This window comes from Marmota flaviventris, chromosome 14 (genome assembly GCF_047511675.1).
Source record: "Marmota flaviventris isolate mMarFla1 chromosome 14, mMarFla1.hap1, whole genome shotgun sequence".
Lineage (NCBI taxonomy): Eukaryota > Metazoa > Chordata > Mammalia > Rodentia > Sciuridae > Marmota > Marmota flaviventris.
In genome coordinates, this window is record NC_092511.1 from 44,192,706 (window position 1) to 44,214,280 (window position 21,575).

Genomic DNA, 21,575 nt, shown 5'->3' on the forward strand with positions numbered 1-21,575 from the left:
GTTGGAGCACATTATACCTTATACACAAAAATACCCAAACCAACCTGTGTTGTTAATGCCTTGACATATTAACTGGCCTAAACTATATAAGGTTCGTTAGTACTACATAATAAGGGCTTTAGATCTGAAAACCAGTAGTATAATGTTTAGTAAGGGTACATTTAACACTGTAACAGGTATATTTATCATTAATTCACTAACACTAGTGGAAACGTGTGATTTCTTATTCCCTTGTTGCTGTTGAATATCTAGAGCATACTTTGACAGTGACCCTTGGCGGGGTGGGGAGTGTGTCACCCTAAATTATTTGAAAATTCAGGAAGTGGTTCCATCACTCTGAGAACACAGCAGTCCTGAATATATGTAAAGCAGAAGTCAAAATAGAATGCTTTCAAGGTCTTCCATCTGTACTTTGAGACTTCAAAGGAAATTATTTCTATTGAGAAAAGTGAATTTATACTTTCCCCCCTAATATCTTTAATTATGATAAATAAAAAGTCAGGTAACTTTGCTGTTAACTGTGAAAATAGCTCACTTTTCTGTTATTTTTATAATAGAATTAGATTATGAAGCATGTTCATTTGGGATTCTCTTGATTTTTAAACAAAAGGAAACCTAACCCAAAGTAGCTTAAGTAGCAGAGAAAACTGATTGGTCACAAAGTAGGCAAATTCAGTCTTTAACAAGACCTGTTCCTGGACTTAATTGGTACAGTCAGGACCCAGTTTCTTTCCCTCCACTCTTTGGCTTTATTTGTTAATGCAGCCTCCATTTACAGTCAGGATCTATCTTGTGGTCTCAAGATGGCTGCCCCAGATCCCAGGTCTCCTGGACCTTACAGACACCCAGAAAAGAGCACATCTGCACCCCCATCATCCTGCGGTCATCTCATTGCCATGTTTGACTGTAGTTGGAGAACAGGACATCTGATTTGACTTCATCTGGACAGGGTACACTCCTAGAGTGAGTATTTAGTCAGTCCCACCAAACAGCTTGGCTAGAAAATTTGGAATGTAACATGAAGCAGGAAAAGGGGAATGGATATTGAGGATGCAGCCAAATGAATGCTATAGGAAAAGTATTCATCTTTCTTAGGCTAATTTGTCTCCTGAGTGGTGTGATTTAAAGATCTTTCTTGAATGAATGGTTAATTAGATAGTCATTCACTTGAGAGTTGGGGCCTTAGTTTCTGTCTTATTCATTAGCATGGAACCGTATGGAAACCATGATCTTGGCTTGTGCTAATGGATTGATTGGTGCTTTCACCCCTCTCCCTTTTTCTTGAATCTTCATTTGAGCCTTAAGACCAGTATGCTAGGGGTGACCAATTACCTGTTATAGTTAAAGCTTTGTCCCAGGGTTTCATGAACTGACTTCCAGACCACTCACGTATAATCGAATCAAGCCTTTATTGAAGCACACCGGTGGTGGCTGACCAGAACATAAAGCTGTTCCCCTGATCAGCCCTGAACAATTGCAAGGGCACTCCTTATAAGCCTGAAAACCGCAAAAGGGATGTTTGGGGGGTCTAAACAATGCAAGCAAGCCAGGTTACAGAAGCGGGACAGTGCAGTCAAGCGGAGGGAAGCCTAACCAATCACAGTTAGCCCAGTCACCCCAGTTACAGAAACAGAGCCCCGTTACCCTAGTTACAGAAACAATACCCCATTAGGTAGTTCCATGTTCTTAAAGGTTTCTATAGCAAAAGGAAAAGAACATCTTGCTCCAGTCATGACTCTTCTACTTGGCATGGTTGTTTTACAGGATGAAGTCATAAAACAAAATGGAGTCACATTTGCTCCTACTATCACAACCTTTGCTCATGAGGCTTTTACTTTCTGATTCTAGGCTACCCTGTCTTTCTTCCTTCCTTCCTCCCTTCCTCCTTTCTTCCCTCCCTTCCGATTGAACCCAGGGGCATTTAACCACTAAGCCATATCCCCAGTCCTTTTTTTAAAAAAATATTTTGTTTAGAGACAGGGTCTAGCTAAGTTCCTTTAGGGCCTCACAAAAAGGCCTTCCTGAGGCTGGCTTTGAACTTACTATCCTCCTGCCTAAGCCTCCCAAGCTTCTGGGATAATAGGCACATGCCACTGCACCTAGCTATCCTGTCTTTCTTTTAAAGACAGCTTTTCTTGCAAACTGCAGAGAAGTTACTTGCTTTTTGTATGTGGTCTTTTTATAGATTCAGAGCAAAGACCCCAGCTGACCCTCGTTCATTTTTCCTGATATTCCAAGGATGTTTGTCTAGGTCCCAGAAGAACTGTGTCACAAATATAATGGCAATGCTCATTATGGTACTTACTATGTGCCAGGCACTGTTTTAAATGCATTGAATATTTTAATAGTTAATCCCATAACGATCGTATGAGAGTTACCATCATCTATAAAGTATAAATGAGGAAACAGTCACGGAGGGATTAAATAGCTTGCCAGGGGACACTACTGGCACTTCAGCCTAATGACCAAAAAGAAGTGGAGAGAATTGCACTCTCCCATTTACAGAATCTACCTGGAACACCTGGCAGGACTGGGCACAGCGAGTCTTTCTCAAAGTAGAGAAAAGCTTCATCTGAAAGCTGCTTCCTCATACAAGTTGGGTGAAGAGGGAGTCTTTCAACTCTTCTCAACTCTTTGGCTTATAAAATTTTAAGATTCACATATATTTTAAGAAAATATTTAAAGTTAATACTGACTTGCCATCTACTCAAAGTTTATATACATACCCAAAATATATATATCCAAAATACAATCACATTAACATGGAAAGTCACTAGTGAGATTTTACATGTTTATACTAAGTCTTTGAAGCACATCTCTCTTATATATGAGAGTCTGGTGAGATACATACTCATACTCATGTTGAAAATTGTAGAGGGAAAACATGGTAGAGGATACTTATCCCTGTACTTTCCATGGTTCTCAGTTTTGGTTCAGAAGGAAGATGAGAATATTCATGAATTCTTTTCAGTAGCAAAAAGATGGTGGCATCTCACCTTGAGGGTGATGCACTGTGAAGTGATTTTTAGGTCTTTATTTCCTGCACTCCATGAGATGGCATGCCCATATTCTTGACTTCTTTATCTTTTAAAGAAATGTAAAAGTAAATGTTTTCTTTCTATAAATATGATTATTTTTAAATGAAGGGTGTTTAGTGGCTTATATTTAACAGAATCAACACAAAATAGAGGAAATTTGAGGAAGAAGTCCTTTAAAATGTGCAGCATATTTAGTTTGAAAATATTAATAAAAAAACTAATTATTTTTATCAATACTTCTTAGTAGTAAAGAAAAAAAAATTGGGAGAGTATATACCAAAATAGCCAGTGTTTATTTTTGAGTGAATTTTCTATATTTAGCTTTTTTCTGAAATAAAATTTGTACTATTTTGTAATAAGGAAAAAGCATGGAAATTATTGTAAACATCTGATACTATAATTCAGAAATCTTTTTTTTTTTTAAATTTTTAATATTTATTTTTTAGTTTTCGATGGACGCAACATCTTTGTTTGTATGTGGTGCTGAGGATCGAACCCGGGCCACACGCATGCCAGGCGAGCGCGCTACCGCTTGAGCCACATCCCCAGCCCCAGAAATCTTAATTTTTTTTTTCTTAAAAAATAATGGCCCAGAGAGGTGGTAGAAGAAAGCCTGTGTATGAATGTGCATTTTAATAAAATGATAGAAATTAGAAATGAGATTACTTTGGGAGTTATCACTCATCAACATTTATGAACTCAAAATTTGCCTGTTTGCTGAGTTGTGAACACAGCAAAATAAATTGACCTTGAGTTTGCATTGTCACAGAGGAATTAAGGACAGAGGTCAGCTATGGGAAAATGACATGTATCTAATTGTGTCTCTGCCTCACATGCACAAAGTAGATAGCATTGATGGTGATTATATACAGGTGCCAGACTGCCTTGAAACATGGGCTGCAGTGGTGAAGAATTTTGGTGGTGTTTAATCAGCTAAGCAGAAATATCCAGATTAGTGCTGTATAAAAGAAATACAATACAGCCACATGTGATTTTTAAAATTTCTAAGTAAAATATTCTTATCGGTGTATCCAAAATATTATCATTTCAACTGCATAAATGTTGTTTGAAATACTTTTACATTTTTATACTGTCTTTGAAATCCATTGTGTATTTTATACTTACAGCTCATCTCAGTATGCACATATCATGTGGTCAGTAAACACATGTGACAAGTGGCTACTATTTGCACAGTGCAATTTAAATTGCCTTCACGTACACTTTTTTTATTGGCTGCATACTTTTTAGATCTACAGAATAAACATGGGCTTTAAAGTACCTTGGGGCTGGGGATGTGGCTCAAGCGGTAGCGCGCTCGCCTGGCATGCGTGCGGCCCGGGTTCGATCCTCAGCACCACATACAAACAAAGATGTTGTGCCTGCCGATAACTAAAAAATAAATATTAAATTTCTCTCAAAAAAATAAAAAATAAAGTACCCATTAAGTATTTAGTCGTAGGTGTATTTATGAAGTAGTAAGTAGTTGGCTCTTTAGCTATTCCTCATCTTTAAATTATGATGAGGAATAGTGCATTAATTGAACAGTCATTAAAATAATAAAGACTTCTCTCTTTTGTGCTTTCTAATACTAAACTTTCATTAAATAGATGCAATGTGGTAACAAATATAGATCCCCTACCAACATCTCCATTCCACTTTTTTGGCTGAAAACCTGAACAGAATACCCAGGCAACTGTTGTCAGACACTGTATTTGGATGCACAAGATTTCAATAGCTAACTTGTTAACAGTGCTTACTCTATGTCCCCCTGCCCTATAAATTGAGATTCACCACGTGGAGTAGTGAATGCAAGAGTCACCATTTTTAGTGAGCCTCCATATGATTGTGATGTAGACCAGTTTGAGACCCACTTTCTTAGGACTTGGCCAAATGCTCTCACTTAATATTGAAACCCTGTTATCCTTGAGCATTCCTGCTGAAGTGACAATCAACTTTTGTCTCTTCTTTAAAATATTAGTCTACCCACATAAATACAGCTGTCTCATACTAGACAAAGGTACCAAAACATACAATAGAGAAAATATAGCCTCTTTAACAAATGGTGCTGGGAAAACTGGAAATCCATATGCAGCAAAATGAAAATAAACCCCTATCTTTCACCATGCACAAAACTCAACTCAAAGTGGATCAAGGAAGGAATTAGTCCAGAGACCCTGCGCTTAATAGAGGAAAAAGTAGGCCCAAATCTTCATCTTGTCGGATTAGGCCCCAAACAGACACTTCTCAGAAGAAGATATATATTTGATCAACAAATACATGAAAAAATGTTCAACATCTCTAGTAATTAGAGAAATGCAAATCAAAACTACTCTAAGATTTCATCTCACTCCAGTCAGAATGGCAGTTATCAAGAATACAGACAACAATAAATGTTGGGGAAAATGTCGGGGGGAAGGCACACTCATACATTGCTGGTGGGATTAAAAATTGGTGCAACCAATCTGGAAAGCAGTATGGAGATTCCTTAGAAAACTTGGAGTGGAACCGCCATTTGATCCAGCTTTTCCACTCCTCAGTCTACACCCAAAGGACTTAAAATCAGCAAACTATAGTAACGCAGCCACATTCATGTACATAGCAGCTCAATTCATAATAGCTAAACTGTGGAAGCAACCTAGATGCCTTTCAATAGATGAATGGATAAAAGAATCTGTGATATATATTCACAATGGAATATTACTCAGCATTAAAAAAGAATAAAATTATGGCATTTGTATGTAAATGGATGGAGTTGGAGAATATCATGCTAAGCAATGTAAGCCAATCCCAAAAAAACTAAGGCCAAATGTTCTCTCTGATAAGTGGATGCTGATCCATAATGGGGAGGGGAGAGGCATGGGAAAAATGGAAGAAGTTTGATTGGGCAAAGGGTAAGGAGTGTTCATGGGGGACAAGAAAGATGGTGGAATGAGATGAACATCATTACCCTAGGTACATGTGGACTGCACATATGGTATGCCACTATATCATGTATAACCATAGAAATATAAAGTTGTGCTGCAGTTGTGTCTAATGACTCAAAAGCATTCTGCTGTCATATATACCCAATTAAAATAAATAAATTAATTAAAAGTATTAATCTACCTTTCCCCTGGCAACTAGGTCACAGTTTATGTTTTGATATCTTGACATCTAGATGCCTTAATGTTCTTCCCACACTGAGAGTTGTGCTGTCTCCTGGCAGGAGGAGTACATACTTGTAATCCCTGGCTTCATTGTAGCCCCATCTGGAAGGATCCACCCTTTGTGGAGATGATGAGGGCCTCCCTTTTCTGCTCTATTGCCATTTGGGCCTTGTGTGATTTTTTTAATCTCTAGGAGGACAGAAAATTTCTCTAGTCGTAAGTTAGCTCTGTAGTGCTAATTAAAATGAGTGGGGAAACTTTATAAAGTATATCTTGAAAAATTTTGCAATTGTAGACAAAAAAATTCACACCCAGTTTCCTCAGAAAAAAATAAATGGATTTTATATGGCTAGAACTAAAGCAGAATTTATCATCTCATTCTCCCACTTGACTGCAAATTTCAAGCTAGCATTAAAGTTATGTGCTTATACTGGGTGGAGTTGCTCACACCAATAAACCCAGTGATTTACTAGGCTGAGGCCAAGTTGAAGGCCAGCCTGGGCAATTTAGCCAGACCCTTTCTTAAAATAAGTTAAAACCAGCTAGATATAGCTCAGTGGTAGTGTACCCCAGGGTTCAGTCCTCAGTACAAAAAAGGAAGAAAAAGATGAAAAAAAAAGGAAGAGTTACATGCTTAGATTCTTTTAATCCTCAATTGTCAGTTCTGCACATAAATGACAAGAAAAGTATTTTAAAATCATGAAAGATATTTAAGTTCACATATTTTTTTTGGAATATGTTTTAATGATTTTTTTCCCCTCCAGTAATGAGTTTTTTTTGACTAGGTGGTTTGGATATTGGTTTTATATTTTTGATGGCCACCTCTAACATAGTGATTTCACTCAGAAACTACAGAATAAAATCATTGATCCTCAACTGGTACCCTCCCCCACATACCCAAAATGAATCAACAGGTGGTCTTAGGTGATGAGTGGTGATATTTGACTTCCTCCTTCTGAAGGAACTGAGCCCCTGTTGTTGAATGTGTAAAGAGGTCTATAAAACATGTCTAGAGTAATCTAATTGGGAAGACAAAATCTATTTGTATGAGACTACATATGTGTGCAAGTGCCAAGGAATTACTATGGGCAGTTAGTACTGCAGTAATTTAGAGGGAAAAAATTATCACAAAAGAGGGGAAAATGCACCAGAGTCATTTTAAAACATTAGGGCCTAGAAGCCGGAAGGAACATTAGGACTTGAGCAAGCCTTGTCCTGGCTGCTTCAGTTGCCACTGCAATAAATTAAAGAGGCTAGGCTGTGGGTGTCCCAGGAGCCCTCTATTGAAAGCAGAAGATATGCCATCACCTGCTTGGAATCTCCTCAAAATCAAGCTAGGGCTTTTAAAAATCACACACCTACCTCTCAGTTCAGATGTACCACTTTAGGCCCCAAGGGAGAGAGAACAGTTCCTTGGATTTGGAATGGATTTTTACAGGGAGGATTTTTTGCTTTCCTGCCTGTATTGGGGATTGAACCCAGGGGTGCTTTACCACTGAGCTACATTCTCAGCCTTTTAAATTTTTTTTGAGACAGGATCTTGCTAAATTTCCCAGGTTTACCTTGAAATTGTGATCTCCTGCCTCAGCTTCCCAAGTAGGTGGATTACAGGATTGTGCCACACTGCACCTAGTGGGATATTTTAAAAATAAATTAATTTTTTTAAATAAATATAGAGTGATTACATGTATTTATGGGGTAGAAAGTGACCTTTCAGTAGTTGACATACAATATACAATCAGGACTAGAAGGTATTTAATTGCTCCCCCTTATTTTCCTAATCCACTCTAGAATCTGTTTCCCTAAATGATGCATTGTGAGGAATGTGAGAGGCATGGTCCTTAGCACACAATAAGAGACCACCATTGTGAAATCTGAAAGACCATTTCCATATCCATGAGTTCATGAAAATCATTAAAGAGGAAGTCTGTTTAGATCATTACAAGTAGGCCCAGATTATCCCTTAATTCGTTTTTTCACATGCAAATTAAGTTTTCTAACCATAGGAAAGCAGGAGTCTTCTCTGCCTGTTTTGGGTACATTTTCTCTGGATTTCTTATCCTCCCTCCCTTTTCTTCCTGTTACTGTAGATCCAGTTTCTTCCCTGTCCTTTTTTTTTTGTGTGTGTGTGTGCTAGGGATTGTACCCAGGGCCTTGTGCATGGGAGGCAAGCACTCTATCAACTGAGCTATAACCCCAGCCCTCTTCCCTGTTTTGTAGTTCAACTTGGCTTCCTTGGTTCTCCCCCACATTTTGTTCTCTGCTCAATGATGGCTAAAATCTCATGATAGGTGAGGGGAGTGGCCCAGGCTTGGGAGGACCAACAGGTGGAAGCCTAGGGCTACTAAGATCTCCCTCGATTCCTTCCCTTCATGAAACCTCTTAACCGCACACCAGGGTTCTCCTTCCTCACTGGCCTCAGCACTTGCTTATTCCTGCACACTCTCCCTAACCTCCCTGTCTTTCAAATGTCAACCTTTTATTGAGATGAAATTTACATTGCAAATACAATAATTTTTAAAAATTACATTTCATAAAATGAATTCTTTTAAAGTATACAATTTGGTAATTTTTTTTTTTTTTTTTTAATTTTTTATTGTTGGCTGTTCAAAACATTACATAGTTCTTGATATATCATATTTCACAATTTGATTCAAGTGGGTTATGAGCTCCCATTTTTACCCCATATACAGATTGCAGAATCACGTCAGTTACACATCCATTGATTTACATATTGCCATACTAGTGTCTGTTGTATTCTGCTGTCTTTCCTATCCTCTACTATCCCCCCTCCCCTCCCCTCCCCTCCCCTCCCCTCTTCTCTCTCTGCCCCCTTTACTGACATTCGTTTGTCCCCCTTGTATTATTTTTCCCCTTCCCCTCACTTCCTCTTGTATGTACTTTTGTATACCTCTGAGGGTCTCCTTCCATTTCCATGCATTTTCCCTTCTCTCTCCCTTTCCCTCCCACCTCTCATCCCTGTTTAATGTTAATCTTCTTCTCATGCTCTTCGACCCTACTCTGTTCTTAGCTACTCTCCTTATATCAAAGAAGACATTTGACATTTGTTTTTTAGGGATTGGCTAGCTTCACTTAGCATAATCTGCTCTAATGCCATCCATTTCCCTGTAAATTCTATGATTTTGTCATTTTTTAATGCAGAGTAATACTCCATTGTGTATAAATGCCACATTTTTTTTATCCATTCATCCATTGAAGGGCATCTAGGTTGGTTCCACAGTCTAGCTATTGTGAATTGTGCTGCTATGAACATCGATGTAGCAGTGTCCCTGTAGCATGCTCTTTTTAGGTCTTTAGGGAATAGACCGAGAAGGGGAATAGCTGGGTCAAATGGTGGCTCCATTCCCAGCTTTCCAAGAAATCTCCATACTGCTTTCCAAATTGGCTGCACCAATTTGCAGTCCCACCAGCAATGTACAAGTGTACCCTTTTCCCCACATCCTCGCCAGCACTTGTTGTTGTTTGACTTCATAATGGCTGCCAATCTAACTGGAGTGAGATGGTATCTTAGGGTGGTTTTGATTTGCATTTCTCTGACTGCTAGAGATGGTGAGCATTTTTTCATGTACTTGTTGATTGACTGTATGTCCTCCTCTGAGAAGTGTCTGTTCAGGTCCTTGGCCCATTTGTTGATTGGGTTGTTTGTTCTCTTATTGTCTAATTTTTTGAGCTCTTTGTATACTCTGGATATTAGGGCTCTATCTGAAGTGTGAGGAGTAAAGATTTGTTCCCAGGATGTAGGCTCTCTATTAACCTCTCTTATTGTATCTTTTGCTGAGAAAAAACTTTTTAGTTTGAGTAAGTCCCATTTGTTGATTCTAGTTATTAACTTTTGTGCTATGGGTGTCCTATTGAGGAATTTGGAGCCCGACCCCACCGACTGTAGATCGTAGCCAACTTTTTCTTCTATCAGACGGCGCGTCTCTGATTTGATATCAAGCTCCTTGATCCATTTTGAATTAACTTTTGTGCATGGCGAGAGAAAGGGATTCAGTTTCATTTTGTTGCATATGGATTTCCAGTTTTCCCAGCACCATTTGTTGAAGATGCTATCCTTCCTCCAATGCATGCTTTTAGACCCTTTATCAAATATAAGATAGTTGTAGTTTTGTGGATTGGTTTCTGTGTCCTCTATTCTGTACCATTGGTCCACCCGCCTGTTTTGGTACCAGTACCATGCTGTTTTTGTTACTATTGCTCTGTAATATAGTTTGAAGTCTGGTATCGCTATACCGCCTGATTCACACTTCCTGCTTAGCATTGTTTTTGCTATTCTGGGTCTTTTATTTTTCCATATGAATTTCATGATTGCTTTCTCTATTTCTACAAGAAATGCCGTTGGGATTTTGATTGGCATTGCATTAAACCTATAGAGAACTTTTGGTAATATCGCCATTTTGATGATGTTAGTTCTGCCTATCCATGAACAGGGTATATTTTTCCATCTTCTAAGATCTTCTTCTATTTCTCTCTTTAGGGTTCTGTAGTTTTCATTGTATAAGTCTTTCACCTCTTTTGTTAGGTTGATTCCCAAGTATTTTATTTTTTTTGAAGATATTGTGAATGGAGTGGTTGTCCTCATTTCCATTTCAGAGGATTTGTCGCTGATATACAGGAATGCCTTTGATTTATGCGTGTTGATTTTATATCCTGCCACTTTGCTGAATTCATTTATTAGCTCTAATAGTTTCTTTGTAGACCCTTTTGGGTCTGCTAGGTATAGAATCATGTCATCTGCAAATAGTGATAATTTAAGTTCTTCTTTTCCTATTTTGATGCCTTTAATTTCTTTCGTCTGTCTAATTGCTCTGGCCAGTGTTTCGAGAACTATGTTGAACAGAAGTGGTGAGAGAGGGCATCCCTGTCTTGTTCCAGATTTTAGAGGGAATGCCTTCAATTTTTCTCCATTCAGAATGATGCTAGCCTGAGGCTTAGCATAGATTGCTTTTACAATATTGAGGTATGTTCCTGTTATCCCTAGTTTTTCTAGAGTTTTGAACATAAAGGGATGCTGTACTTTGTCGAATGCTTTTTCCGCATCTATCGAGATGATCATATGGTTCTTATTTTTAAGTCTATTGATGTGGTGAATAACATTTATTGATTTCCTTATATTGAACCAGCCTTGCATCCCAGGGATGAATCCTACTTGATCATGGTGCACAATTTTTTTGATGTGCCTTTGTATCCGAGTGGCCAGAATTTTATTGAGGATTTTTGCATCTAGGTTCATTAGAGATATTGGTCTGTAGTTTTCTTTCTTTGAAGTGTCTTTGTCTGGTTTAGGTATCAGGGTGATGTTGGCCTCGTAGAATGAATTTGGAAGTTCTCCCTCTTTTTCTATTTCCCGAAGTAGCTTGAAAAGTATTGGTATTAGTTCCTCTTTAAAGGTTTTGTAAAACTCTGCTGTATACCCATCCGGTCCTGGGCTTTTCTTAGTTGGTAGTCTTTTGATGGTTTCTTCTATTTCCTCAATTGATATTGGTCTGTTTAGGTTGTCTATATCCTCCTGACTCAATCTGGGCAGATCATATGACTTAAGAAATTTATCTATGCCTTCACTATCTTCTAATTTATTGGAGTATAAGGATTCAAAATAATTTTTGATTATCTTCTGTATTTCTGAAGTGTCTGTTGTGATATTGCCTCTTTCATCCCGTATGTTAGTGATTTGAGTTCTCTCTCTTCTTCTCTTCGCTAGCATGGCTAAGGGTCTGTCGATTTTGTTTATTTTTTCAAAGAACCAACTTTTAGTTTTGTCAATTTTTTCAATTGTTTCTTTTGTTTCGATTTCATTGATTTCAGCTCTGATTTTAATTATTTCTTGCCTTCTACTTCTTTTGCTGTTGTTTTGCTCTTCTTTTTCTAGGATTTTGAGATGAAGTATGAGATCATTTATTTGTTGGTTTTTTCTTTTTTTAAGGAATGAACTCCAAGCAATGAATTTTCCTCTTAGAACTGCTTTCAATGTGTCCCATAGATTCCGATATGTTGTGTCTGTGTTTTCATTAATCTCTAAGAATTTTTTAATTTCCTCCTTGATGTCTTCTATAACCCATTGATCATTCAGTAACCTATTGTTCATTCTCCAAGTGATATATTCTTTTTCCTTCCTTCTTTTATCGTTGATTTTCAGTTCCATTCCATTATGATCAGATAGGATGCATGGTATTATCTCTACTCCTTTGTATTGTCTAAGAGTTTCCCTGTGACATAATATATGATCTATTTTTGAGAAGGATCCATGTGTTGCTGAGAAAAAAGTGTAACTGTTTGATGTTGGGTGGTATATTCTATATATGTCAATTAAATCTAGGTTATTAATTGTGTTATTGAGTTCTATAGTTTCCTTATTCAACTTTTGTTTGGAAGATCTGTCCAGTGGTGAGAGAGGTGTGTTGAAGTCTCCCATGATTATTGTATGGTGGTCTATTAGACTCTTGAACTTGAGAAGAGTTTGTTTGATGAACATAGCTGCACCATTGTTTGGGGCATATATATTTATGATTGTTATGTCTTGTTGGTGTATGGTTCCCTTGAGCAGTATGTAGTGTCCCTCTTTATCCCTTTTGATTAACTTTGGCTTAAAATCTATTTTATTTGATATGAGTATGGATACTCCTGCTTGTTTCCGAAGTCCATATGAGTGATATGATTTTTCCCAACCTTTCACCTTCAGCCTATGTATGTCTTTTCCTATCAAATGCGTCTCCTGTAGGCAGCATATTGTTGGGTCTTGTTTTGTGATCCATTCTATGAGCCTGTGTCTCTTGATTGGTGAGTTTAAGCCATTAACATTTAGGGTTATTATTGAGATATGGGTTGTTCTTCCAGCCATATTTGTTTATTTATGTTACTAAACATGGTTTGTTTTCCACTTTGATTATTTTCCCCCCTTTAGTGTCCTACCTCCCACTGTTGGTTTTCATTGTTATTTTCCATTTCCTCTTCCTGTAATGTTTTGCCAAGGATGTTTTGAAGAGATGGTTTTCTAGCTGCAAATTCTTTTAACTTTTGTTTATCGTGGAAGGTTTTAATTTCATCTTCCATCCTGAAGCTTAATTTCGCTGGAAACACAATTCTTGGTTGGAACCCATTTTCTTTCAGTGTTTGAAATATGTTATTCCAGGATCTTCTAGCTTTCAGAGTCTGTGTTGAAAGATCAGCTGTTATCCTGATTGGCTTACCCCTAAATGTGATCTGCTTCCTTTCTCTTGTAGCTTTTAAAATTCTCTCCTTGTTCTGTATGTTGGGCATCTTCATTATAATGTGTCTAGGTGTGGGTCTCTTATGATTTTGCACATTCGGCGTCCTGTAGGCTTCTAGGATTTGGGGTTCTGTCTCATTCTTCAAATCTGGGAAGTTTTCTCGAATTATTTCATTGAATAGATTGTTCATTCCTTTGGTTTGAAACTCTGTTCCTTCCTGTATCCCAATGACTCTTAAATTTGGTCTCTTGATGTTATCCCATATTTCTTGGATGTTCTGCTCATGGTTTCTTAACAGTCTTGCTGAGCTGTCTATGTTCTTTTCAAGTTGATATACTTTATCTTCATTGTCTGATGTTCTGTCTTCTAAGTGTTCTACTCTGCTGGTAGTATTCTCAATTGAGTTTTTAAGTTGGCTTATTGCTTCCTGCATTTCTAGGATTTCTGTTTGTTTGTTTTTTATAACCTCTATTTCCCTGTATAGTTGATCTTTTGCTTCTTGGATTTGTTTATGTAATTCATTGTTGAAGTGATCTTTCATTGTCTGATTTTGCTGTCTGATGTCTTCCTTGAGACTCCAGATCATCTGAAGCATGTATATCCTGAATTCTTTATCTGACATTCCATCAGCTGCAGCTATTACCTCTTCTAAAGTTGAGTTGACCTGCAATGCTTGTGGTCCTTTCTTTCCTTGTCTCTTCATACTGTTCGCGTTCCTTTCTTCTTGGTGAAACTGTTGTGCTATTGAATTTTCCCCCTATATATTTATATTGGTCTTGTATAGTTGCAAAGTCTCCCTCGCAGGCACGGGCGGCGGCTCTGCCCCTCCGCCAATTGGGGCAATGTGCCTACCACGCCGGCAGGCCGCTGGGCCTGCTCTGCCAGTCGGTAGCAGGTCCGCCGTCCTTGCAGGCGCGGGCGGCGGCTCTGTCCCTCTGCAGGCCGCTAGGCTTGTTCTGTCGGTGGTCGCAGTTCTGCCTACTTTGCAGGCGCAGGCAGCGGCACTGCCCCTCTGCAGGCCTCTGGGGCTGTACTGCCAGTGGGTCGCAGGTCCGCCTACTTTGCAGGCGTGTGGGGGGGGGGGGCGGCTCTACCCTTCCTCAGGCCACTGGGCCTGTTCTGTCTCTCGGTTGCAGGTCTGACCTGTTCTGATGGTGGTCTCAGTTCCGACTACCTTGCAGGCGCGGAGGGGAGGGGGCGGCTCTGCCTCCCAGCAGGCCGCTGCTCCTCTTCTGCCGGTGGGTCCCAGGCCCGCCTACCTTGCAGGAGTGATTGGAAGCTCTGTCCCGCCGCGGGCCACTGGGCCTTTTCTGTTGGTGGTCACCCTTCCCCTACCTGGCAGGCGAGGGGGGTGGGGGGCGGCTCTGCCCCTCAGCAGGCCGCTGGGCCTGCTCTGTGTTTGGTCCCAGTTCCCTCTACTATGCCGGCGCAGGGGGAGGGGGCGGCTCAGCCTCTCAGCAGGCGGCTGCTCCTCTTCTGCCAGTGGGTCGCAGGCCCGCCTACCTTGCAGGAGTGATTGGAAGCTCTGTCCCGCCCTGGGCCACTGGGCCTTTTCTGTCGGTGGTCACCCTTCCCCTACCTGGCAGGCGAGGGGGGTGGGGGGCGGCTCTGCCCCTCAGCAGGCCGCTGGGCCTGCTCTGTCTTTGGTCCCAGTTCCCTCTACTATGCCGGCGCAGGGGGAGGGGGCGGCTCAACCTCTCAGCAGGCGACTGCTCCTCTTCTGCCGGTGGGTCGCAGGCCCGCCTACCTTGCAGGAGTGATTGGAAGCTCTGTCCCGCCCTGGGCCACTGGGCCTTTTCTGTCGGTGGTCACCCTTCCCCTACCTGGCAGGCGAGGGGGGTGGGGGGCGGCTCTGCCCCTCAGCAGGCCGCTGGGCCTGCTCTGTCTTCGGTCCCAGTTCCCTCTACTATGCCGGCGCAGGGGGAGGGGGCGGCTCAGCCTCTCAGCAGGCGACTGCTCCTCTTCTGCTGGTGGGTCGCAGGCCCGCCTACCTTGCAAGAGTGATTGGAAGCTCTGTCCCGCCCTGGGCCACTGGGCCTTTTCTGTCGGTGGTCACCCTTCCCCTACCTGGCAGGCGAGGGGGGTGGGGGGCGGCTCTGCCCCTCAGCAGGCCGCTGGGCCTGCTCTGTCTTTGGTCCCAGTTCCCTCTACTATGCCGGCGCAGGGGGAGGGGGCGGCTCCACAATTTGGTAATTTTTAAAAAAGAGGCTGAGGCAGGAGAATCTGGAGTTCAAAACCAGCCTCAGCAACTTAGCAAGGCCCTGAGCGACTCAGTGAGTCTCTGTTTCTAAATAAAGCACAAAAAAGGGCTGGGGATATGGCTCAGTGGTTAAGTGCCCCTGGGTTAAATCCCCAGCACCAAAAATAAATAAATAAACAAACAAACAAACAAATAAATAAATAAAAACAAAGCTTGTGGCAGTCACCACTGTGTAGTTCCAATGCATTTTTAGTACTCCAAAAGGAAATCCCATACGCATGAGCACTCACTTCCCACTTTCTCTTCCCCCCCAGCCCCAGGAAACCACTAATCTACATTCTGACTTTTATTAGACTTGCCTATTCAGGACTTTCTTAGCAAGTGAGATATCAAAAAAATATATATTACATAAAGTCGTCAAAGCTAACATCCAGGCTTACATTTCATATAAATGAAATCATACAATATATAGGCTTTGGGGACTAATTTCTTTCACTTAACAAAATATTTTCAAGGTTCATCCAGTTTGTGGCATGTATCAGTATCTCATTTCTCCCGCTGCTTTCTTAAATAGCAATAATGGTAGATTAGTGAGAAAAAAACAGAAAATACTCTGTAAAAGCTACCAGCACCAAAATAGTGTGATTTTTTTTTTTTTAATTTGGTAGTTTCCTGGAAACACATGGCAGATTTGGTTGTAATATTACAGATCAAAAAATTCTATTTTCATAGGATGTTTTTCATTTACCCAGATGTGGTCATCAAAAAAGCCTAGTGTGGGTGTTTGCTGTCTCATATGGTCATATGTTTTACCTTTATTAAATTCACTTATAGTTTAGTTCCTATGGACCTATGAACAAGTACTATCATAGGAAGATAAAAGGATGAAATTTAATTAATTAATTTGGGGGGATGGTATTCAGGATTGAACCCAGGAGTAAACCACTGAGGCATATTCCCAGCCCTATTTTATTTTTTATTTTGAGACAGTCTCACGTAGTTGCTTAGGTCCTCACTAAGTTGCTGAGGCTGTCTTTGTGATCCTCCTGCCTCAGCCTCCGGAGTTGCTGGGATTATAGGCATGACCACCATGCCCAGCTGAAATTTAACTTATATGCAGGGCATTTATAAAGTTCTGTGTACCTTAAAAATAAAAAATGTCACACAGGAGCATTGAGAAGAGATACATAGGAGCACCTAGGAGCAAACAAAACTATCACAAAGTGTATTTTATTATTAACAGTGGAATTCAGATAGCTAAAATATTACCTAATCAGCCTTCTCAGAAACACCATTCAATTTAATTGTTTAGTGTATAGAGAAAATTGTTTCTGGGTAGATGTTAAATAGTTTTTTAAATTTCATTTTAGTTTTGATACCAAGTCCACTAAAGAAGATGGTTATATTATTAAATTATATAGATTTGTTAGCAGTTTTGACATGATCATTCTAAATAGTAATCCAGTGGGGAGGTGTTCTGGTAACAAGGGAGCTAAACATTTAGTCTGTGTCTACTGATTGGCTTCTTGGAAAAGATTCCTGCATTTAGAATTATTTTTGGTTAGTCCTTTCTGGTTGTAAGGAACAGAAATTCATTTGAGTTCTCTGAATAAAAAAACAATGTGAGTGTGGTAGATTTGGGGGAGGAGAGAAGGAGAGTTATTACAAAGTTCCAGACACAGGAGACTTGGAAATCCATGTGACTGTGGCTGCTACAGGGCAGGAAGTGTTATACACAGTTCCGATGTCCACATGCCTCCTTTGTTGGAGCCCTCTACTTAGTAAACTATTACTGAGTATAGTTTACTAAGTGTAGTATCTATTTCTTTATCACAGATGACTTTGTATATTTCTTTATCACAGATGACTTTTTATATTTTAGTTCCAAATCTTTGTTTTTGCTACAGAGGTTTTAACCAGGGGTGCTTTAACGCCAAGCCACATCCTTTGCCCTTTTTATTTTTATTTTTGAGACTGGGTCTCACTTAATTGTTTAGGGCCTTGCTAAATTCCCAGAGTTGGCCTTGAACTTGAGATCCTCCTGTCTCAGCCTCCTGTGGTTGGGATTACAGGTGTAAAACACCATATCCAGCTTCAACTCTACTTCTTGCCAATCTTTTATCTTTTGACCTTACCACTAAATGATGTTAATGACTTAATATCCCAGTTTTCTGTAAGGTTGGGTATGGCGTTGGAGGTCTGATTGGCTTAGATAACTTTTAAATTATTTACTTATTTACTTACTTATTTATTTGACAAGACCTTGCTGTGTTGTCCCAGGCTAGCCTTGAACTCATGATTCCCTCTCCTCAGCCTCTGAGTATTTGGGATTACAGGCCCAGAAAATGTATTATATTAGGTCATAGCCAGCTCTATGCTTACAAATGATTCCTTTAAAAAAGGTATCCCTGGGCATCAGTGAAGAGCATATGTACAAACCATATGTACAACACATCCAGTGGCATCCAGCCATCCACAGTTCAGAGAGCATATGGCTGGAGGTTGGAGGCTCTGGTTGGTATAACTAAAGCAGAATCGTAGCTTGGGGGAGGAAAGCACTTTGTATTAGGACTTTTAGGGGAAAGATCTTGGAGTATCCTGCATGATTGAAGGAAGAGCTAAACAACAGTCGATCTGAAGAAGGGGCCTGACAGAAAAAAATAGAGTTCTTTCACTCTCAATCTGTTTTTAGCTTCCTCGTGTGATTGGGCTTCTGTCTATACTCCTGTAGGTGGCCTTCCATCTGCCCCTAGGCTTTGCATCCCTTTCCTTTCAACATTTTTCTAGTTCTAGTTGGAAACATGGGGGCGGGGGTTTGGGAGCAAAGCAATAATTAACTAGGCTTTGGTCAAATGGCCACTCATGGACTAGTGAACTCTGGCGTGGCCTGTGGAGGGCCGTAAGAACATAGCAGCTTTCTTCAGAACCTCAGGAAGCTGCTCCCCACAAAAAGGGAGGGTGCTGGGAAGATGACAACAAATAACAGTCAATGTTGACAACACATTTTCAGATAGATTGATGTACTTTATTCAGAGATAAAAGAAACCTTGTAAAATGGCAAAGTGGTATTTACCTTTGGTTAAGTGCTTCCTTTAAAAAGAAAGGAACCCCCCCAAAAAGAAAGGAACCAGTAGTGGACAGTTTTCTTTATGGTGATTGAAAAAATCAAGTTAACAAAGAGAAACAAATGTTAGAATTTTAGTTTTTAGAATATGCATCTATTCTTAGTGGCAAAACATATGCTTAGCAACACACACACACACACACACACACACACACACGAATATGCCTGTACTAAGATGTTTAGTTTGTACTTAATTAACTTATGAATTTATGTCATGGTTTTGTGATGTAAGAAGAGAGTCTATCCCTTGTTTTCTTCTTTGGGGCCTTCAAGGACCAAATACCATTCTTAGAGTGGAATAGTTACCCAGTTTTAAAATCCTATTCCATTGATTTTTTTTTTTTTTTTTTTTTTTGGTACTGGGGATTGAACTCAAGGGCACCTGACCACTGAGCCACATCCCCAGCCCCATTTTGTATTTTATTTAGAGACAAGGTCTCACTGAATTGCTTAGTGCTCCTCTGTTTCTAAGGCCGGCTTTGAACTTGAGATCCTCCTGTCTCAGCTTTCCAAGCCTCTGGGATTATAGGCATGTGCCACCAGGCCTGGCTGTTCCAGGGTTTGTAGCAGTACAGTGACCTAAGTACTATATGAGTATGTTCCTTACCCACATGTAATCTATTTTGGAGAAATAGACCATATGTATAAAACAAGCAATGAATGTGACAGTATTTTATAGAAAGTGATACTTCCTGTAAACTTGACTCTTGGCTGATTCATCCTGTGGTTGATAAACATATGCATGTTTGTAATTCTTATCTGTATTCCCATTAGCTAATCTTCAAGGGAACTTACCACGCTCTAAATTTTGACCTCTTTGATACAGGCCTGTGGTTTTTCAGAAGTTTAATAAGGTAGTAATGTGATTGGGCAATGATTGCATGTTATTGGGTGAGGCTGATAACAATTTTGCCACACTAGTTTAAATTTCTGCAAACTTCTTAGATTTCTTGAATGTGTATGTGAAGTTGCTTTATTAACTACAAAATTGTAGGAATATTGAGAAACAGATGGATTGAAGTCAGGAAGACACTGGGACATTTGCCAAGTCAGCCTCTCCTTGCATTCCTTGTTACATATTAGATCACCCTGTCTTAAGGAAACCCAAGTGCTCTCCACTGTCTCCAGCCTGAGCCCAGTCCCATCATGGAGCATTCTGCCTATGTGGTTCATGTTGGAACCTTTCTCTTTGAGAAACTTATTGTTTCCTTGTTATCCTGTACCATGTTTCCTACAGATTCCCAGTTTGATGTGTGTGATCAGAGTGTGTATATCCATATTCTCCTTCCAGTTGATTAATAAATTCCTTGAAGACAGTGACAATGGATAACATTTCTTCCAGCATTTTCTATAGTGCCTGTTTCAGTCAACTTTTTCATAGCTGTGACCAAAAGATTCAACAAGAACAATGTGGAGGAGGAAAAGGTTATTTGGCTCATGGTTTCAGAGGTCTCAGTCCAGACATGGCCATCTCTATAGCTCTGGGCCCAAAATGAGGCAGCACATCATGGCAGAGGGTGTGGCTGAGGAAAGCAGCTCGGGACATGGCAATCAGGGAGCAGAGAGAGAGAGAGCTCTGCTTACCAGGACAAAATATAAACCCAAAGGCACTCCCCCAGTGACCTCCCTCCTCTAGCCACACCCTACCTGCCTATAGTTACCACCCAGTTAATCTGTATCAGTTGATTAATCCATGGATTAGGCTAAAGCTCTCATAATCTAATCATTTCACCTCTTAAAATTCTTGCCTGTCTCACACATGAGATTTTCGAATCACCTCATGCCTAAATCATAACAGTGCTTCGTGTAAGTCTGAATGCAGTTAGTATCAGTTAGTACTTGTCAGATTGAAGGAGTCATTTGTGTTCAGAACTGCTAATTATCACTTTAGTTGGGGGAAATTTTCCTAATTTTTGTGATACCCATTGAAGAGAGAGTTCTTCATGTTTAAGAGTTTTACATTAAAATGTATCATAAATAATGTCTTGCATTGTACATTATACATTACAGTGCAAAAATAAATCCAAGCACTACAGAAGTGGACAATGAGTATTGTCTTCCCCAAATCATTTCTCATCCCACTCCCTAAAGATAATTCCTTTTAAAAGTTTGCATATTTTTTAGAGACATTCTCCATGTACATGAAAAGACTAAGTACTGAATATTTGTATTCCCCTTCCTCCATTCTTATGTTGAAATCCTAGCCCCCAGTATGATGCTGTTAAGAGGGAAGCCTTTAGAGAGTGATTAGACTTTGAGGGAGGAGACTTCATGAGTGGAACTAGTCCCCTTATACAAGAGGCATGAGAGATGGCCTTTCCCTCCACCGTCTGAGAATACAATAAGAAGGTGGTTCTCTATAAACCTGGAAGAGGGCTCTTCCCAGAACCCTATGGTGCTAACACCCTGACTTCCAACCTCCAGAGCTGTGAGAAGTAAATGTTTGTTGTTTAAACCATGCAAATCTATGGTATTCTGTTTCAGCAACCTAAACAAAGACAGACAGACAGACATAAAATAGGCATTCTTTTTTAGTAAAAGAGCAGAAGCAAGGCTAGTTGATGGTTAGAAAGCTAGAGTTTAATTTTCCTCCCATCAAAGAGCATTTGTCTTAGATTTTCATTCTTGCAGCATCTGACCTATCTACTAGGAAGTCAGCTTAGTAGAGATGCTCCTGGAAGTTTGGGGCATTGTCTGTAAGCTAGTACAAGCCATTACACAGTGGATCAGATATCCTTCACACAATGCCGCCAGTTTGACTCCTGCTTCCTATTGAACTGCAAGTGTCTGACCATAGGTTTTTATCTCTTGTGGTCACAAGAGCTAAGCTAAAGATTC

General features: G+C 40.0%; 1 protein-coding gene across 2 annotated transcripts in view; it reads left to right on the forward strand.

Annotated features, from left to right (window-relative positions):
* Sptbn1 (spectrin beta, non-erythrocytic 1) overlaps nt 1-21,575 on the forward strand; it is a 197,519-nt gene that overhangs the window by 55,344 nt on the left and 120,600 nt on the right. The gene's annotated exons all lie outside the window — the stretch shown is intronic.